This window comes from Plecotus auritus (genome assembly GCF_963455305.1).
Source record: "Plecotus auritus genome assembly, chromosome: 2".
NCBI classification, from domain to species: domain Eukaryota; kingdom Metazoa; phylum Chordata; class Mammalia; order Chiroptera; family Vespertilionidae; genus Plecotus; species Plecotus auritus.
The window spans coordinates 172,167,302-172,187,938 of record NC_137771.1 but is presented as its reverse complement, the minus strand read 5'-3'; the positions used below and the strand labels follow the sequence as shown (position 1 = coordinate 172,187,938).

Here is a 20,637-nt window from a genome sequence, read left to right as displayed (position 1 = left end):
AACTCCCGGTCGAACTCCCAAGGGGACACTTTGCATATTAGCCTTTTATATACATGGATTAGACCAGTGGTCGGCAAACTCATTAGTCAACAGAGCCAAATATCAACAGTACAATGATTGAAATTTCTTTTGAGAGGCAAATTTTTTAAACTTCTTCTAACTCCACTTCTTCAAAATAGACTCGCCCAGGTTGTGGTATTTTGTGGAAGAGCCACATTCAAGGGGCCAAAGAACCGCATGTGGCTCACGAGCTGCAGTTTGCCGACCATGGGATTAGACCATCATTCAGATAGAACACACATGTTTGTGCTTTGTTACTATGTAGTAATTCTAACCATAGTCATAGAAATTTCTTGCCTCCTGGGACAAGGTTTTTTTTTTACGTTTTTTTTTTTAACTTCATTCCGAAAGTGTCATTAAATCATAAAAGTAAAAGCTAATGTAAAGTTAGAACTTGACTAATTATGTTAAAATGATAATCTAGTTAAAAGATGCTAAAGGACTTTTAGTTAAAGTATTTTTTTGTTTCTTATGCCTTGTGTGCTAATATTTATTTTCTTTGCTTTGAGGTTTTTCTTGATTACATTTAAAGGCAGAGGTTGCCTTTTTATTTGACAGTGCTTATGGAAGCATAAAAAGGAAAAAATTTGTAAGCACACATATTTCAATGAAACTTTAAAAATGAGACTTTAGAGTCTAGCAGAGTTCTGGCTCAGTTGGTTGAACATGGTCCTGTGCACCGAAAAGTTGCTGGTTTGATTCCTGGTCATGGCTCATACCTGGATTGTGGGTTCAGATTCCTGGTTGGGGCATGTATGGAAGGCACGTATGTCTGTCTGTCTTTCCCTGTCCCTCTCCCTCCCTCTCCCTATCCCTCTCCCTTTTCCTCTCTCTATGCATGTCCTCGGGTGAAGATTAGAATCCTTTATAATAAAAGACTAATATGCTAAATGTCCGGTTGTTCATTCAACCAATCAAAGCGTAATATGCTAATGATATGCTAAGGCTGCTCAACCGCTCGCTATGATATGCACTGACCACCAGAGGGCAGACAGTTGACTGGTTGACCAGTTGCTTTGATGTGCATTGACCACCAGAGGGCAGATGCTCTGACCAGTAGGTTAGCTTGCTGCTGGGGTCTGGCTGATCGGGACTGAACGAGATGGGCTGGACACGCCCTGGAGCCCTCCTGCGGCCCCTCCCCGGCTGGCCAACCTCCCACGTCCATCCCCAGCCCCGATCATGCACCACTGGGGTCCCTTGGCCTGGCCTGCGCCCTCTCTCAATCCGGGACCCCTTGGGGGATGTTAGAGAGCTGGTTTTGGCCCAATCCCGCAGGCCAGGCCAAGGGACCCCACTGGTTCACAAATTCGTGCACCAGGCCTCTACTAAACAAACAAACTTAGAAAAAGGTAGTCTTAATTAACCAAAATTTTTGTTTTAGACCTTGAGGTTATATTATTTTGTGCATGTGTTCATGTGGGAGAGAGGCATGTTTGTTTTTCCTTCTTGCTTCACTTTTATTTTTTGTTTTCTTCCCTTTTAACATGTCTAGTTATGTTCTTTGATATGTGATAGCCTTAATTTAGGCCCTTCAATAAAAAGTGATGTAAGAAGTTGAGCAGGCTTTTTTTGAAAATGTTTTTGTTGTTTATTTTTTAGAGAGTGGAAAGGAGAGGGAGGGACAGAAACATCAGTGTGAGAGAGAAACATCGATTGGTTGCCTCCCCCACGCCCCCAACCAGGGCTCGGGATGGAGCCTGCAACCTGTGGTATGTGCCCTTGATCAGAATCGAACCTGGGATCCTTTAGTCCGTGGGGCCGACACTCTACCTACTGAGTCAAATTGGCTAGGGCTGTGAAAATATTTCAAAAACATTTGTCCAGTCTATAGATGTTACCATATTATGTGATGACATATGTAATGATTGTGGACTAGATATATCCAATCAACTTTTAAAAAGACTCACAAGGTAATACTAAAATGTATAATTAATAGACATTTGTATTTCCTATATACAGACTTTGCCACACTTTTTCTGTCAACTTTATTCTTGTAGCTATGTTAAAAATTCTGAAAGTTGAATATAGTAAAGAACATTAGAATAGTGAATAGCAGTGTAGTGCAGATACAGTTTTGCTTTTTCTTAACCTGTTTTTAATGTCTATCACAGTATAGTCATGTGCTACGTAATGTTTCTTGCAATGATGGATTGCATTTACAACCTTTGTCCCATAAGAGTATAATGGAACTGAAAGATTCCTATCACCTAGTGACAGCGGAGCTGAAAAATTCCTGTGGCCTAGTGCTGCCCTAGCTTTCCTAAGGGCCTAGTAGTCCTAACTTCCTAGCATAACACATCACACAAATACTTACCATTGCATCACAGTTGTCCACAGCATTCAGCATAGTACGGTGGCGTACAGATTTGTAGTGTAACAGCTGTAGGGGAACAGAATTTGTTGCCTTCAAATATGGCTATTTGGCATAACGATTATTTTAGGTTGGTTAATTGGCTTAAAAAAAAAAAAAAGATCCTCACCCAAGGATATTTTTCTGTTGATTTTTAGAGAGAGTGGTGGGGAGGGGGAGAGAGAAACATCTATGTGAGAGAGACACATTGATTGGTTGCCTCCTGAACATGCCCCAACCAGGGACAGGGATCAAGTCTGCAACTGCGGTACGAACCCTTGACTGGAATAGAACCTGGGACCTTTCAGTCCGAAGGCTGATGCCCTATCCACTAAGCCAAACCCACTAGGATTTTTCTTTTTAATAAAATTTTTTATTGACTTTTAGAGAGAGAGGAAGGGAGAGGGAGAGAGAGAGAAACACCAATGTAAGAGAAACAGCTTGCAACCCGGGCTTGTGCCCTGACCGGGAATCTAACTGGCAACTTTCAGGACAACACTCAACCAACTGAGCCACACCAGCCTGGGTGGCTAGGCTGGTTAATTTTAAGAAATTGAAGACCTGGAAACCAAATAGAAGTTACCCTTTGTAAAAGACATTTTCACTTATATGGGGAATTTCCATTTGTAAGGGTATCTCCCTCATGTTCCTGGGGAGGGGCTGGGATGACTGATCTCTAGAAACCTATCACTTCAAAGACAAGTCTCTGTAACAACCTTACCCTTGTTTACTGTGCTTTTCCTGGTAACCTTCCATAACTGAATCCCTCCAGCCATATCTTCTTTTGTCTTCACTGAAGATGGTATTTAAAGCGGTGGTTTCAGCCATTTTGGTGAGTTACCCAGTTTTGCTGGGTCTCTCCCATGTATATAGGAGGTTTATATATTACTAGAGGCCTGATGCATGAAATTCGTGCAAGGGACTCGGCCCTCGCAGCCCTGACCTGGTCCGGAAGGTTGTCTGGTCTAATTAGCATATTATACTTTTATTAGTATAGATTAAACTTTGTTTTTTTTTTCGTTAATTTGTCTTTTATTACAGGGATTTCTCAGTCAAGAACCCAGAAGGGTAGAGGGGAGATTATTTTTCCTCCCCTACAAAGCAATAGACTACTACCAGGTGTATCAGTTAATGATGTGGATTTTGTAATCAAAGAAAACATGGTAATTTCAAGAGAAATATCAGAAGTGCTTTATTCAAAGTAATGTCCATCGCTAGCTACACATTTCCCCCATCTTTCAGGTAATTTGTGGATACCGTCCCAATAGAACTTTTCTTGTTTTGAGGCAAACCATTCTGAAACCCAATTTTCTTCTTTGTACGTTTTGAAGTGCTGCTCAGAAAGTGCGTGTGACATCAATCGGAACAAGTGGTAATTTGAAGGAGCAAGGTCTGGTGAATAGTGGATGGGTTAATACGTCCCAGGCAAGATCTTTTAACATGTCTTTAACTGGTTTTGAAGTGTGTGATGGTGCGTTATCATGAAGTAAAATTACTTTGCTGTGTCTTTTGGCCCATTCTGGTTGTTTTACTATCAAAGCGTGGTTCATATTGATTATTTGTTGTCGGTAGTTAGCAGTATTAATGGTTTCACCTGGTTTTAGAAGCTCATAATACACCACATCTTCCTGATCCCACCAAACGCAGAGAGCATTGTCTTCTTTCTGAAGCGATTTGGCCTTGCAGTCGATGTTGATAGTTGACCTGGATCAACCCATGATTTTGTGCGTTTGGGATTCTCAAAATAAATCCACTTTTCATCACCAGTCACAATTCGATGCAAAAATGACTTTCTTTTGTGCCGTTGAAGCAACATTTTACTGATGACTTTTTGGTTTTCCATTTGTCTTTTGTTCAGTTGATGTGGCACCCATTTTCCTTCCTTTAAAATCTTTCCCATTGCTTGTAAACGATCGGAAACTGTTCGTTGAGCAACGTTTAATCTTTCTGCAAGTTGTTTTTGAGTTTGACACGCATCTTCAAAAATGCTTGTAATTGTTGGTCTTCAATCTTTTTTGGTTGACCTGGACGTTCTTTGACTTTCACATCGAAATCATCACTTTTAAAATGTTTAAACCAGCGTTCACAAGTATCTTGAGATGGAGCATGTTCACCATAAGCTTCCTGAAGTATACAATAACTTTCAGCAGCACTTTTCTTCAAAATAAAGTAATGAATTAAAACTTCCCGCAAATGCTCTTTTTTTTGGCACGAAATTCGACATCTTTAAGCGTAAAAATATCTATGATGTTAACACCTTCAGCAAATTTGACATATGAAGTTTTGAATCTTGCTGTCGATACAACAAAGTAGCATACCTATCAAATCGCATATATATCAACATAAGTGTAACTCCATCTATTGAAAAAAATCGGCATTATTAACTGGTACACCTGGTGTACAGCCTAGGTAAGTAGTGGGTTATACCATCTAGGTTTGTATAAGTGCACTCCGTGATGTTTGCCCATTGATGAAATAGCCTAATGACGCATTTCTTAGAATGTATTCCTGTTAAGTGGCACATAATGTAATATACTTTAAGGCTTTCATCTTTTTTATACTAACGTTACTGGTGGAATTGGGGGGTCCTTGTCGCCATCTCTTGATTGTGGGAGTGGACTTATTGCGATATCCCAAGAAAAAAAATTTTCCAAGACTTGAAAGGGAGAACAAGTGATTTTTATTTCTGTGGAATTACAGGCAGTCCTCAGGTTACGTTGGACTCGCCATACTTCTTTCGTGGTTACGTCACCATCTCCCATTTATTTATATATATATAAAAAAAGTTCCGTCATTTCGACGTCTGTACATATGTGCTTTATGTTTTTTATTATTTATTTACCACAAGTAAAGGTCAGGAATTGTTATCTTTTAATTTTTTTTTTACTGTTTCACTTCATTACTGCTGCGTATGTGCTCCATGTGAGTGATGTAGATGCTTATGTTGTAGGTGGGTTCCGACTTACGGAGAAAATCGCGTTACGTCGCCCCATAGGAATGGATCTCTGACATAACCCGAGGACCTACTGTACATTGCTGAGTCTCCAAGGTCCCCTCCCTCTCCCTCACTCCGACCATAAAAGAAGTGTAGCTGTGGTTTCAATAGGGCTAGAATCGGAGTCAGTGTCCGGAGTTTCTGTTCCTTACTGGAGCAGTGTCCAGTCCAGCATCAGGCTGGTTTAGCTTGTGTTCCTTCTTCAGTCCATCAGTCCATGGCTTGTGGGGTCCGCAAAGCCACATGGCTATGGAGGAAACAGGCAAATGCAAAGAAGCAGGAACAAGAAAGCCCCACGAGCGAGGAGTCACAAGAGCAAGTGCCAAGCACAGCAAATGAGAGAATTCTGTTAAGGGGATTATGTATTCCCAAATTTTCATAGGTTTGCAGGGGCCACGCCCATTCTGTCCAGTAATCATTGTTCCTAGGTGTGACTGACAGGAATCTTCCAGAGTCCCTCTGACTTGACTGCACATGCCTTTATCTCCCCTTTGTTGAAACCCTTTCTCCCAGTGTTTTCCAGGGGATGGGCTGGTGGTTCCCTGGGGAGTGAGTGCATAGTTGCAGCTTCCTGGTGAAGCTATCCAAATGACATGCCTGTAATGTCTGGCCTTTCCTTTGCTCCTATCCTAATATTAATAACTAGCTAATTATAACAGTATCTCTATCACTGTATTTAAAAAGCTTTACATAATTGAGAAGAATGTCACGTGGTCTTTTGAATGTCGGGGAACAAAACTTTGAGGCTGGCAATTAAGAACTTAATAGGAATACATTGTTTCAAAACAGATTTTTTTGTTTGTAACTAGTGTAGCAACAAAATTACTGACCAGTTTAGGACTAGAAAATGCTGAATTATCAGAAGTTTGTAATGTTTGTAATCTCTTGATAAAATGATATAAACACAACTTTGAAATAATATATTTAGTTATTTTCTACAGATTTAAAGCTTCCTTAATTTTTCTGCTTTTATACTTATTGAGCCCTAAAAGTGTGTTAGGGCTCCTATATATATAAAATACTTCATTATTCCTAAATAAAATATTATATTTGGCCTATTGTTTGTTTCTAATACAATTAGCTTTTAATCTTAATTATCTACATTTCATATGCTAGGAAAAAATATCCCAGTAACATGAAGAAATTAATGTGTCCGAAATCAATGCAGTATTAACATAGACTGTTAATTTTCTGTATTAGTCTAATAAAAGGTTGATTATAGCATGGCATTTAAAAAATATGGACCATTTTAGCATTATTAAATACCTTTGCCTTGAAAGTTTTCAATATTTAATGTTTTTAGAAATATATTCTTAATATATTTAGACTTTTGAGCTGAGGGAAATGTTACTGTGGGATTTCATCAAGAAATAGTATTTGAGTAATGGAGAGTATCAACATAAGATTTTAATAAAACACATTTTGTGCTGTTTTTCTCTTTTAAGTTGTTTAAGATAATTCTAGATTATGACCCTGATTTTAAAGAAACCTTTATCTTCAGAAGTTAAATTTGAAAAAGTCTAATTAGTGTCAGGGTCATTTCTTATCTTTGTGATACCATTTAGTACTGATGGGTCATTAATTGTTAGTTGCTACTAATTTGATTTAATCAACAGTATTTTCATGGAAAAATTTTTGTTAGATTTAGCATATTTAGATATAACTACTTTACCTGACTTAAAGAATATGCCTAATCTTGATACTTTTGGGGGTAATTTGTATTTTTGTATTTTTGTAGGATAGAGGGAGGAATCAACAGTTTGGAAATTCAGCTAAGTGATCTGGCGGGATGGGCATTTGCCTGACATATTTTATAGAGGTAATCCAATACTGTTTTACTCAATTACCCCCCCACCTGTGTTAGATGCCCATATGCTTGCATATAAACACACCTATAACTGCATTTATTAGACAGTCCCTTTTCTTCTTATACCCACTTACATAGCTTGAATATTATGCATACATAGCATAACTTTATATAGAGATATAACAGCTGTATATTGAAATAAATTAATGCTGTTAGTTTTATTAGGATGAAGATGAATGTCTTTTATCACTTAAGTAGATTATTTGCATGTTTCTTTTTTAGGTCCCAGTTCCCTTATTTTAGGAAGACAGATGATCCTTTTCTTTCTCATTGGCCTATGTTGGAATATATATTGGACCTGTGCTTTTATCTTTCAAAGTGAAAGAAAATGAAATATTTGACAGTTGTCAGGGTATTTACATATCTGTCAGTGGCACACATTCTCGTGTTGCTCATAAATTTTATTTGAGAATTCTTTTAAAACAAGGATGTGGAACTATTAGCAATTTTAGTGGCCATATTTTCAGATTTGTTTTTCTTTTTTCACATTTTCTGCTAATTGTCATGTTCAGCATTTATCATTCCTTACCAAAGGGCTATAAGAGGAATACACACTTATGTAGTAGAGAATGTTATAAGGTAACAAAGCGGGGGGGTGGGGGGGCTTTCCCTATTCTCATTCACTGTTAACATTTGTGTGGTGTTTGTGTGTGTGTGTGTGTGTATGCTTCCAGACATTTGCTATACAAGTGGAAGCATTTCTGTCTCTACCTGTGTTAACAAATTTTTTACACAAATGAGGTCATACCATACATATTGTTTGGCAACATGTCTTTTTTTTTTTTTTTTTTTTATAAATGATTTCAGAGAGGAAGGGAGAGGGATAGAGAGATAGAAACATCAGTGATGAGAAAGATTCGTTGATTGGCCACTTCCTGCATGCCCCCACTGGGAATCGAGCCCACAACCCAGGCATATACTCTTGGCCAGAATTGTACCTGAGGCCCTCTACTCCGCAGGCCAACACTCTATGCACTGAGCCATACCAGCTAGGGCCAACATGTCTTTTTTGTTGTGGTTAAAGTCTATATATCTTTGCATATCATTCCTTATTTCATTCTGTGTAGTATTCTAATATTTGGATGTACCATAATTATTTAAACTGGTCTTCCTTTTATGGATATTTATTTTTTTTTTAACTGAAACACTTTAATGAATAGACTCTTTTGAGCAGTTTTTGGTTGTAGAAAAATTGAATGTAAAGTACTGACAGTGCCATATACCCTCACCTCAACCCAGCTTTCCCTGTTGTATTTTTTCCCCTCTTTATTTTATGTATTTATTTCCTAACACCATTTATCCCCCCATACCCTCCTCTACCTTTACTCACCCTCCCTACCCCCCACCCTACGTAACCACTACACTGTTGTCCATTTCCATGAGTTCTTTTTTGCTCAATTCCTTCACCCCTGGATATTTATAGATTTTTAGTTTTTTGCTGTAATAAATGCTAATATAGTGAATACTCTTGGGTATGTCTTTGCACATATTTAAAAATATATTTGAGGTATAAATTCCTAAGAGAAATATTATTGGGCCGAAGAGTACATATGTTTAATAATTTGGTGGATGAATTGCCTAACTAAAAAGATTGCCCCAATATCAGTAGTCTAGGAAAATGGGAATCCTCTTTGACAATTCTTACTAGTGTCATCTATATATATAAAAGCCCAGTGACCATTATGGTGGAACGACCAGAATGACCAGTCGCTATGATGCGCACTGACTACCAGGGGGCAGACGCTCAACGCAGGAGCTGCCCCCTGGTGGTCAGTGCGCTCCCACAGGGGGTGCACCGCTCAGCCAGAAGCCGGGCTCATGGCTGGCGAGCGCAGCTGTGGAGGCAGGAGCCTCTCCTAACTCCGCTGCAGTACTACCAAGTGGCGGCAGCAGGCACAGCAGCCGGGATGAGCATGGGCAGTGTGGCGCCTGGCCCCTGTTTGGGCTCCTCCCTGGCCGCCTGCTGCTTGGCGCACTGCTACATCCTCCAAGGGGTCCTGGATTGCAAGAGGCATCCTCTCCAATCCGGGATCCCTCGGTCATCCCTCTCCCAATCCGGGACCGCTGGCTCCTAACCACTCACCTGCCTGCCTGCCTGATCGCCCCTAACTGTCTCTGCCTGCCTGCCTGATCACCCCTAACCGCCTCTGCCTGTTGGCCTCGTCGCCCCTAACTGCTCTCCCCTGCTGGCCTGATAGCCCCTAACCGCCTCTGCCTTGGCCCCCACCACCGTGGCTTTGTCCTGAAGGATGTCCAGATGGATGTCTGGTCTAATTAGCATATTACCTTTTTATTAGTATAGATTACTTTCTTCTTTGATCTTTATTATCCCATTACATCTGCATGTTTTAGGGTTTAGTTTGCTCTTTTTCTGTTTCGTTAAGGTTGGAGGCTCATGTTATTGATTTGAGACTTTTTTTCAAATATATTCTTAAATTTGTAAATTTCCTTCTGAGTACTGCTTTAACGCATCCCGTAGAATTAATAATTTTTTTTAATGGTTTTTTTTCTTTTTTACTTCAGAGAGAGGAAGGGAGAGGGAAAGAGAGAAACATCAATGATGATAGAGAATCATCAATCAGCTGCTTTCCGCACGTGCCCTACTAGGGATTGAACTTGCAACCCAGGCATGTGCCCTGACCAGGAATTCAATCCTAACCTCCTGGTTCATGGGTTGACGCCCAACCACAGAGCCACACTGGCCAGCCGTATAGATTTTGATATGTTTGTTTTTGTTTTCGTTCATTTAAAAATATCCTCTAATTTATCTTTAATTTCTCCTTTCACCCTTATGTTATTTAGAACTGTAAAGTTTAATTTCCAAACTCTTGAGGATTTTTCAGTTTTTAATTTAATTGATATCTAATTTAATTCTGTTATTGTTAGAGAACATACTTTGTATGACTTCAATTCATTTACAGTTATGAGACTTATTTTGTGGTCTAGCACTTTGTCTGTCTTGGAGAATGTATTATATGTGTGTAAAAACAATATGTATTCTTTTGTTTGCTATAGTTTTTTATACCCAGTTAAGTCTAGTTGGTTGGTAGTGTGGTTCAAGTTTTCTAATTTTTAGTATTGCTAATTTTCTGTCTAGTTAGTCTGTCAGTGATTTAGAGTGGGGTATTGAAATCTCCTGATTTTTCCCCCCTTCAATGATGTTAGTTATTGCTTCATTATTTTGGGGCTCTGCTCTGTTTTTAGGTACATTTACATTTATAATTATTATAATATCTTCCTGCTTTATTGAATCTTCACTGTTATGAAATATCTTTCTTTGTCTCCAATAATATTTGTCTTATAGTCCTTATTGTCTTATGTTAATATAACTATTCTAGCCCTCTTATGGTTACTCTTTTCATAGTATACTAGAGGCGCAGTGCACGAATTGTGCACGGTTGGGGTCTGGCTGTTCTGGCCCCAGTCGGGGCGGATTGGGGCTGGGCCTTTTGGGAGGAGGAGACAGCAGGAGGTTGGCCAGCCAGCCCGCCCCGATCAGGGCCGGGCTGGCTGGGGGGAGGGGCCACAGGTGATTGGCCAGCAGGCCCTGCCCCCAATTGGCTAGGGGGGGCTATTGGGGGTGGGGCTGGCTGTGGGGAGGGCCTCTGGGTGGTGGGGGGCCAACCACGCCCTTGAATGGGGTGGGAGGGCCAATCGGGGGTCAGCAGCTAGAGGAGGTTGGCCAGCTGGCCCTGCCCTTGATCAGAGTTGGGGGGCTGATCAGGGCCGGACCTGGCTTGGGGGAAGGGCTGTGGGCGATTGGTGTGGTGGGAACCCATTGAGGGTGGGGCCAGCCTAGGGGAGGGGCTGCAGGAGGTTGGCCGTCCCCGTCCCGTATTGGCATGGGGGGGCAGTCAGGGGCAGGGCTGGCCTGGGGAGGGACTACAGGAGGTTGGCCGCTGGCCCCACCTCCTATTGAGGTAGGGGAGTGATCAGGGGCAGGGCTGGCTGGGGCGGGGCTGTGGACCAATCGGGGTGGGGTGGGCTAATCGGGTAGGGCCGGCCGGGGTGAAGGGCTGCGGGGGGGGGGGGGGAGGGTTGGCCAACTGTCCCGCCCTCAATTGGGGTGGGAGAGGCCGATCAGGGGCGGGACCAGCTGGGGGTAGGGGCCTCGGGAGGTTGTCCAGCTGGCCCCACCCCCTGATTGGGCCAGTTTGCTGGCCACAGTGGGCGTCATAGTGACTGGTCGGTTTCGGTCGTTACGGCATTCTGGTTGCTGGCTTTTTATATATATAGATTCTTTTTCTCTTATCTTTTCCTTTTAATCTTGTGGAAAGTATGTCTCTTGTTGACAGCATATAATTGAATTCTTTTTTGCCCATTCTGACAGACTAGGTCTTTCCATTGGGCTGTTTCTCATTTAATTATGGACAGGGTTGGATTTACATCTGCCATTTTGCCATTTGCTTTTTGTTTCTTAAGGGTTTTGTTCTTCTGTGCCTCCTTTTTTGTGTTAGATATTTTTTAGTGTGTCATATTAATTCTATTTATTTATTTATTTATTTATTTATTTATTTATTTTTAATTGTCTAAAGTTTTACATATGTCTCCTTTTCACCTAATTGACCCCCTAAACATAATTGAAGATATTTTCTTTGTGGTCACTGTAGGGTTTATAATGTACATTTTATCAATCTGTTTAATATTAACACTAACTGAGTATCTGTAAAATATAGAAACTTTTGCCTGGCCGGTGTGGCTTAGTGGTTAACCTATGAGCCAGGAGGTCATGGTTCGATTCCCAGTCAGGGCACATGTCCGGATTGTGGGCTTGATCCCTAGTAGGGGAGTGCAGGAGGCAGCTGATCAATGATTCTCTCTCATCACTGATGTTTCTGTCTCTCTCTCCCTACCCCCTCTCTGAAATCAATAAAAATATATTTTAAAAAACCCCAGAAACTTTGCTCCAGGATATCTCCATTTTCTCCCTCCTCTACTGTGCCACTATCCTATCTAATAAAAGAGTAATATGCAAATTGACTGTCACTCCAAGACACAAGATGGCCGCCCCCATGTGGTCAAAGATGGCTGCCACAAGATGGCCAGCAGGGGAGGGCAGTTGTGGGCAGTTAGGGTGACCAGGCCAGCAGAAGAGGGCAGTTGAGGGAGACCAGGCCAGGAAGAGAGGGCAGTTTGGGGGAGACCCAGGCCTGCAGGAGAGGGCAGTTGGGGGGGGACCAGGCTTGCAGGGGAGGACAGTTGGGGGGGACCCAGGCCTGCAGGGGAGGGCAGTTGGGGGGGACCAGGCTGGCAGGGGAGGGCAGTTGGAGGGGGAACCAGGCCTGCAGGGGAGGGCAGTTGGGGGGATCAGGCCGGCAGAGGAGGGCATTTGGGGGAGACCAGGTCAGCAGGGGAGGGCAGTTGGGGGGACCAGGATTGCAGGGGAGGGCAGCTGCGGGGGACCAGGCCTGCAGGGGAGGGCAGTTGGGGGGGACCAGTCCTGCAGGAGAGGGCATTTGTGGGCAATCAGGAAAGCAGGGAGGGCAGTTAGGGGTGATCGGGTCGTCAGAGGAGGGCAGTTGGGGGGGACCAGGTCAGCAGGGAGGGCAGTTGGGGGACACCAGGACTGCAGGGGAGGGCAGTTGTGGGGGACCAGGCCTGCAGGGGAGGACAGTTGGGGGGGACCCATGCCTGCAGGGGAGGGCAGTTGGTGGAGGACCAGGCCTGCAGGGGAGGGCAGTTAGGGGTGACTGGGCCAGCAGGGGAGGGCAGTTGGAAGTGACCAGGCCTGCAGGGGAGGACATTTAGGGGTGACCAGACTTCCAGGGGAGGGCAGTTAGGAGTGACCAGGCCGGCAGGGGAGGGCAGTTAGGGACAATCGGGCTGGCTGAGGAGCAGTTAGGCATCGATCAGGCTGGCAGGGGAGTGGTTAGGGGGTTATCAGGCTGGCAGGCAGAAGCGGTTAGGGCAGCCGTGGGCAAACTACGGCCCGTGGGCCGGATCCGGCCCGTTCGGCTGTTCTATCCGGCCCGCGGAGCCGAAAGAGTGGAGGGTTCTCTTGCTCTCCCCTCCGCTCCTTTACTTTGAATTTATATTAGTTCACACAAACACTCCATCCATGCTTTTGTTCCGGCCCTCCCGTCCATTTTAAGAACCCATTGTGGCCCTTGAGTCAAAAAGTTTGCCCACCCCTGGGTTAGGGGCAATCAGGCAGAGGCAGGCGAGCAGTTGGGTGCAAGCAGTCCTGGATTGTGAGAGTGATGTCCAACTGCTCGTTTAGGCCCCATCCCACCTAACTGCCCTCAGTCGGACATCCCTCAAGGGGTCCCAGATTGGAGAGGGTGCAGGCTGGGCTGAGGGACACACCCCCTCCCCCATGCACGAATTTTGTGCACCGGGCCTCTAGTCCTATATAATAAAAGCCTAATATGCTAAGTGTCTGGTTGGCCGTTCAACCAATCAAAGCATAATATGCTAATGACTAGACGCCCAGGGGGGGGTGTGTCCCTCAGCCCAGCCTGCACCCTCTCCAATCCAGGACTGCTGGTTCCCAACTGCTCGCCTGCCTGCTTTCCTGATTGCCCCTAATCTCTTCTGCCTGCCAGCCTGATCACTCCCTAACCCAGCCGTGGGCAAACTATGGCCCGCAGGCCGGATCCGGCTGTTCTATCCGGTTCTCTTGCTCTCCCCTCCGCTCCTTTACTTTGAATTTATATTAGTTCACACAAACACTCTATCCATGCTTTTGTTCCGGCCCTCCGGTCCAGTTTAAGAATCCACTGTGGCCCTCGAGTCAAAAAGTTTGCCCACCCCTGCCCTAACCACTCCCTTGCCAGCCTGATTGACCTAACTGCTCCCCTGCCAGCCTGTTTGCCCCTAAGTGCCCTCCCCTGCAGGCCTGGTCACCCCTAAATGCCCTCCCCTGCAGGCCTGGTCACCCCTAACTGCTCTCCCCTGCAGGCCTGGGTCCCTCCCAACTGCCTTTCCCTGCAGGCCTGGTCGCCCCCACCTTCCCTCCTCTGCCGGCTTGGTCACTCCTAACTGCCCTCCCCTGCAGGCTTGATCGCCCCCAACTGCCCTCCCCTGCTGGCCATCTTGTGTCCACATCGGGGCAGGATCTTTGACCACATGGGAGCAGCCATCTTGTGTGTTGGAGTGATGGTCAATCTGCATATTACTCTTTTATTAGATAGGATAGAGGCCTGGTGCATGGTTGGAGGCCAGCTGGTTTGCCCTGAAGGGTGTCCCGGATCAGGGTGGGGGTTCCCTTGGGGCATGGGGTGGCCTGGGTGAGGGGCCTGTGGTGGTTTGCAGGCCGGCCACGCCCCCTGGCGACCCAAGCAGAGGCCCTGGTATCTGGGGTTTATTTATCTTCTACAATTGAAACTTTGTAGCCTGGAGCGGAGCCAAGCCTTCTGCTTGCTCCGTGGCGGCAGCCATTTTTGGGGGGATTTATGTATCTTCTGTAATTGAAACTTTGTAGCCTTAAGCGGAGGCCTAGGCTGGCCAGGGTGTGGGGAAAGCTTGGCTTCCTCCATCACCGGGGGCAACCCTAGCCTCCTGCTCTTTCCAGCTTCGTGGCTGCCGCCATTTCTGTTGGGCTATATTTATCTTCTGTCATTGAAACTTTGTAGCCTTGAGTGGAGGCCTTGGCCAGCAAGGGCAGGCGGAAAGCTTGGCTTCCTCCATTGCCGGGGAAACCCAAGCCTTCCTCCTGCTCTCTGTGGCCATAGCCATCTTGGTTGGGTTTATTTGCATATTTGCTCCTGACTGGCTGGTGGGTGTAGCGGAGTGATGGTTAATTTGCATATTACTCTTTTATTAGATAGGATACTCTAAGGCTGCTCAACTGCTTACTATGACGTGCACTTGACCATCAGGGGGCAGATGTTCCCACTGGTAGCTTAGCTTGCTGCTGGAGTCTGGCTGATCAGGACTGAGCGAGACATGCCAGACATGCCCTGGAGTTTTCCCACGGTCCCTCCCCGGCTGGCCATCCTCCTGCATTTCTCCCCGGCCCCGATCATGCACTGGTGGGGTCCCTTGGCCTGGCCTGTGCCCTCTCGCAATCTGGGACCCCTCAGGGGATGTTGGAGAGCCGATTTCGGCCCGATGGCGGAACGACTGGTCGCTCTGATGCGCACTGACCACCTGGGGGCAGATGCTCAATGCAGGAGCTTCCCCCTGGTGTTCAGTGCGCTCCCTGAGGCAGAGCCCCGCTCAGCCAGAAGCCGGGCTCATGGCTGGCAAGCGCAGCGGCGGTGCTGGGAGCCTCTCCTGCCTATGCGACAGTTGGACATGCCCCGAGGGCTCCCTGACTGTGAGAGGGTGTAGGCCATGCTGAGGGGGGACACCCCCCCCCCCCCCCCCGTGCATGAATTCGTGCACCGGGCTTCTACTTGTTATATATATTGCATCTATATATGCTGTAAGAATCCAGCAATACAATGTTATAATCATTGCTTTCTACAATCTTATATCTTTGAAAGATATTAAGAGAAGAAATGAGAAAAATATAGTCATGTATCACTTGATGGGGCTACATTCATAGAAATGTGTTGTTATGTGATTTCATTGTTGTACTAACATTATACAGTGAGTACTTAAACAAATGTAGATGGTAGAGCCTACTACACATACATGGTATAGCCCAGTGGTCGGCAAACTGCGGCTTGTGAGCCGCATCTGCGGCTTGCTGCTCTGTGAACTAATGAGTTTGCCAACCACTGACCTAGACTCTCGATTTCAATAATTACAGGCTGTTGTTGTTCCTTGTGATTAAGCCCCTATCCCAGTGGTCGGCAAACTCATTAGTCAACAGAGCCGCAGTTTGCTGACCACTGGTATAGCCTATTGCTTCTAGGCTACAGACCCATACAGTATGTTACTGCATTGAATACTGTAGGTACTGGTAATGCATTGTTAACGTTACAATGGCTACCACCACCTCACTATATCCAATATTTCAGCTCCATTTTAATCTTAAGGGACCACTGTAATATATGTGGTCTGTCTGTCATTGACTTAAATGTTGTGTGTGACTATATTTATGGTCTTTTAACAGACACATTTACCATTTTAACCATTTCTGGTGGTGGTCTTTTCTCCCTCTGTATTTGAGTCTGGTGTCTTTTCATTTCAGCTCATGTACTTCCTTTAGTATTTCTTATTAGGCAGGTCTGCTAGCAAAAAGTTCTCTCAGCCTTAGTTTATCTGAGACCACATTATGCCTTCATTTTTGAAGGATAATTTTGTTACCTTCTTGGTTGACGGCACTTTGAATATGTGATGCCACTGTTTCATGTCCCTTATTGGTTCTGATTGAAAGTCAGCTCTTAATCGTGTTGATGGTTCCCTGAACATGCTGAGAATTTCTTCTCTTTATGCTTGCTAGATTTTTCTGAATTTGCTTTAAATGGTATCCTTATATGTCTCAGTGTGGTCTGTTTGTATTTATTCTACTTTAAATTCATTGAGCTTTTAAGACCTGTAGATTTTATTTCTTTAAAAAAATTAAATTTGGAATGTTTTTGTCTGGTATGTTATTTGAAAAATATTTTTTCTCCCCTTTCTCTCTTTTCCTTCTGGGGATTCTAGAAATGTTGGTAAATTGGTCTCTAAGACTATTCAATTTTCTTCAACTTTTTTTTTCTGTTCTTCAGATTGGATAATTTCGACTGATGTGTCTATTTTCAAGGTCATTGATTTTTTTTCTGACATCTTGAATCCACTTCTGAACCTTCTAGTAAATATTTTGTTTTTCTTCAAATTTAGTTTCCATGTGGTTCTTTTACGTAACTTCTGTAACCTTATTGATAATCTCTTTATTGATTGGTTATTTTCATAATTAAAATTATGAAAATAGTTTTCTTTTAACATACCTATAATAAATGTTTTGAAATCTCTGCTTAAACCAATATATGGGGATACTCAGAAACAACTTGTAATGACTGCTGTTTTAATATGGGTCACATTTCATTTAAAAAATATACATCTTAAATATACATATTGTTAAAAAATATACATCTTAAATATACATATTGTTAAAACTGGGCATTTTATTTTTAATGACTTTTAGAGAGGAAGGGTAAAGGATGGAGAGAGAGGAACATCATCGATTGGCTGCCTCCTGCAAGCCCTCCACTGGGGATCGAGCCTGCAAATTGGGCATGTGCCCTGACTGGGAATCAAACCAGCAAACTCCTGGTTCCTTGATTAATGCTCAACTGCTGAGCCACACCTGCTGGGCAAAACTGGGCGTTTTAGATAATTTATTGGAGCAGCTCTGGATTGTGACTCCCTCTTTCTCCTGCCCAGGTTACTTTTACTGTTGTCATCTCACTGCCATTTAATATGATACAATCCTACTGAAAGAAAAGAAATTTTATTTTGGGATAAAGGTTTATCTGGAAAAATAGACATGCAAGAATATTCCGGAAAATTCTGAAATAGAAGGGTACTGAGAGTGAATAGCTCTACCACAATTTAAAGTTTTTAAATAGGACACAATGTTGAAATGTTTTTGAAAAGTGAATTAGTATTATACTTTCTGAAGTTCAAAGATGTAATTATTACGGGTTCTAGGTGAGAGACTATTCTTGCCTTTGCACCATTGTAAAAATTGATACAAAATAAGTTTTCATATATTATCTGGTCTCCAAACTTCCTGTGTTGCCATTGGGTAGTTATGGCTTGGGAGCAGTTAGGGTAGACTGAGTGGACCAAAAAAATGTTGAGTTTCCCATGCCATAAATGGGTGAAGGTGACCCCCAAATGAGCTAGAGTTTGAGTATTCCATAGGGCTTCTCACAAGCATCCAGGACGCAAGGACGGTGGGGTAATTAGACATCTCTACCCACCAAGTGATCCCAATAATCTCTGAAATGGGATCCATTGATTTCTTTCTTGTTTCACAGACATCCAGCCATAAGAGCATGGCTGGTGAGTATGAGGACATGATATACTATGACAGATAGGACAGGCTGCTGCAAACCTTTGGCTATCATATCCAGGTGTTTTTCTTAGCTATTCACCCATCTCTATAGCTGTACAATATTCATCCAGATTAGATCCATATACAATTCTCTCAGTGAAATTATGAGGGAGGTATTCTTGGAGGTATTTGCCTAAGGTGGGTCCTTTATAATAAATATAGCCAGAAAAAACAAAAAACAAAAACAAAAAAACAACCAAAGCATATACTGATAGTAGGAGAAGACCAATGTGTGGCTAACAAAGCATTAATTTCACTATCATACCTGATAATCAGAACACCGTTGTATAGTAGGTGGGAAAGATTAGCAGGTATCCAAGTTAAATTTTTCATATCTAATAAGGGAAGAGGTTTGGGGACGTAGATATTGTTTCCACTAAGGGACCATAAGGATAATGATAATATGAAAATCATTTATGTGCATTCAATCAGATGATACAAAAACAAGCAATATCAGTTTGTGAGCATACAGGCCTTGTTGACGTTGTCTTGGGATAGCTGTCTGCCTCCGTGGTCAGCGACTTCTCGTCCTTGAAAGGTCTTTGATCTCTGCTGCAGACGGGTGTCAAAATGGGAGTAGACGTCCATTCACAGTCAGGTGCCTTTTTAAATGAGAAATGTGAATCCATGAGCTAACTCCTTTAAGTTTGGCAGCACATGGGTTAGTTAGTAATACCTGGTAAGGTCCCCTCCAACGAGGTTGAAGAGAGTCTTTTATTTGGTGTCTTTTCCAATACACTAAATCTCCTGGTTGTAAGCCATGATCTTTGAAATCTTCGTCTCCCGGGAGTGCACTGTGAAATGAATCTGTTACCAATTTGTTAGTTCCTACAATGCAGAATGTCTGCTCTTTACTTTTCCTTATATTCGGGAAACAAAAGATTTAAAAGTCAACAATATTTTAAAGAGTCATAAGAATAATTATCCTCAATTCATTTAGTCCCATAGTTATTTTTGTTTATCCTGATTATTTGCCAGTAGTTTTTGAATTCAGTTCTGTAAATCTTCATACAGTTCAAAAATATGACCTGCTTAGAAGCCTGCAATTTAGAATAAGTCCGAGTCCTTTTCATGGATTTTTCTAGACATATAATATACCTACAAATGCATCAGAATACAGCTGTCCACAAATGACAAAAATTTAAAAGTGGCATGGTTATAGATTTGATAAAAAACTTTGCTTTTCTGTAAAATATAACATTCTAAGACAACAACTTCTTGGTAAGTAATAATCCCTGTAAAATGAGATAGAGAATAATATAAAATTTGTATACCTTTAGATTCAATTATAATTTCAACATATAAAGAATAATATGTAAGATTTTAAAATGAGGCACATGGCTTATTGCAAGCAGTGTATTGAGCATTGAAAATAATTCATAAACTCCCAATATATGAAACGCAAATACCCAGAGTATCACTGGCAGACACCCCCACAGGGAATCATTATGCTTGGCTTGCCCACTGTCCCTGACTGGACACATGCTACCCCCCCTAAAGTTTCCTGTTTGAACTTGACTCTGAATCTTTGCAAGTTCCTTTCTGAAGCAGAGTGCCTTAGCAATGCACGTGACCTGTCCCTTGCTCTTGATTGGAGCACAGGCACACGGTCTTTCCCGATTGGCTAATTCAAAAGGAGGGGTTGGCCTTTGCTGTTTCAAGATGGTGGCCCCCAGGGGAGCGGCAAGCCATGTGGCCAACATGGCGGTTGCCAAGTCACAGTCCAAAATGGAGGCTGTCAAACTGTTCTTTGACAGAAAAGATGATTTGTTTATTCTCACAGTAAACAAGGGAAGAGCAAACCGACATCCCTAAAAGATAGACAGCCACAATTACATTGCAGATAAACAGACAGAAATCTCACTAGCTGTTTCTGGAGGCTGAACCCTGAGAGGGAGAGCAAGAAGAGCCCCCAAGATTAAGAATTCTTGGCAGCTGCTGGGACGTTCTTGCAATCTCTCTCACGCTTTCAACCCCACCACACACAACCAGGCTTCCCCAGAGCGGGACTTGCTTCTTCTTTAAACTAATTAAACAACAACAAAGAGACACAAAAACATTAACACTCTTATACAGGTGCGCAGAACACACTAAAAGTTTACACCAGAGAATGTCCAGCATTAAAAATTACCAAAGCAATGTCTTTTGTCCCTGGTTCAGGAACTGCCCTCTCTAGAATTTCAGCATATTTCCAATGGACTATTCAAAAAAAAAAAAAAAAATGGGCTGGGATCTTTTTTAGTTGCCTCTACCTCCCTTTGTCTGGGGGAATCTTCTATGAAGATAAATCAGAGGCATGCTTCCTATGGGAAAAACGAGGTGTAGACATTTAACTTTAGAATAGTTCTGAGACAGTCTCTAAAATTTTTTTATTAATTGCCATCTTATCAGAAGAAATTTTTTTCTATGCTTTTCCTTAGAAGCTTCTA

The 20,637-nt window shown here is 43.1% G+C and overlaps 1 protein-coding gene across 18 annotated transcripts in view; it reads left to right on the top strand.

Moving 5' to 3' along the window:
* Nucleotides 1-20,637, top strand: part of ZNF148 (zinc finger protein 148) — a 148,747-nt gene that overhangs the window by 35,153 nt on the left and 92,957 nt on the right. For 3 of the 18 annotated variants that reach the window (XM_080658464.1, XM_080658465.1, XM_080658468.1), the window contains one exon: nucleotides 7,147-7,227. The exons of 13 other annotated variants lie outside the window; for them this stretch is intronic. The gene's annotated coding sequence lies outside the window, so the exon portion shown is untranslated. The remainder of the gene's footprint in view (nucleotides 1-7,146; nucleotides 7,228-20,637) is intronic. 2 more of the 18 variants (XM_080658469.1, XM_080658470.1) reach the window with 1 other exon arrangement.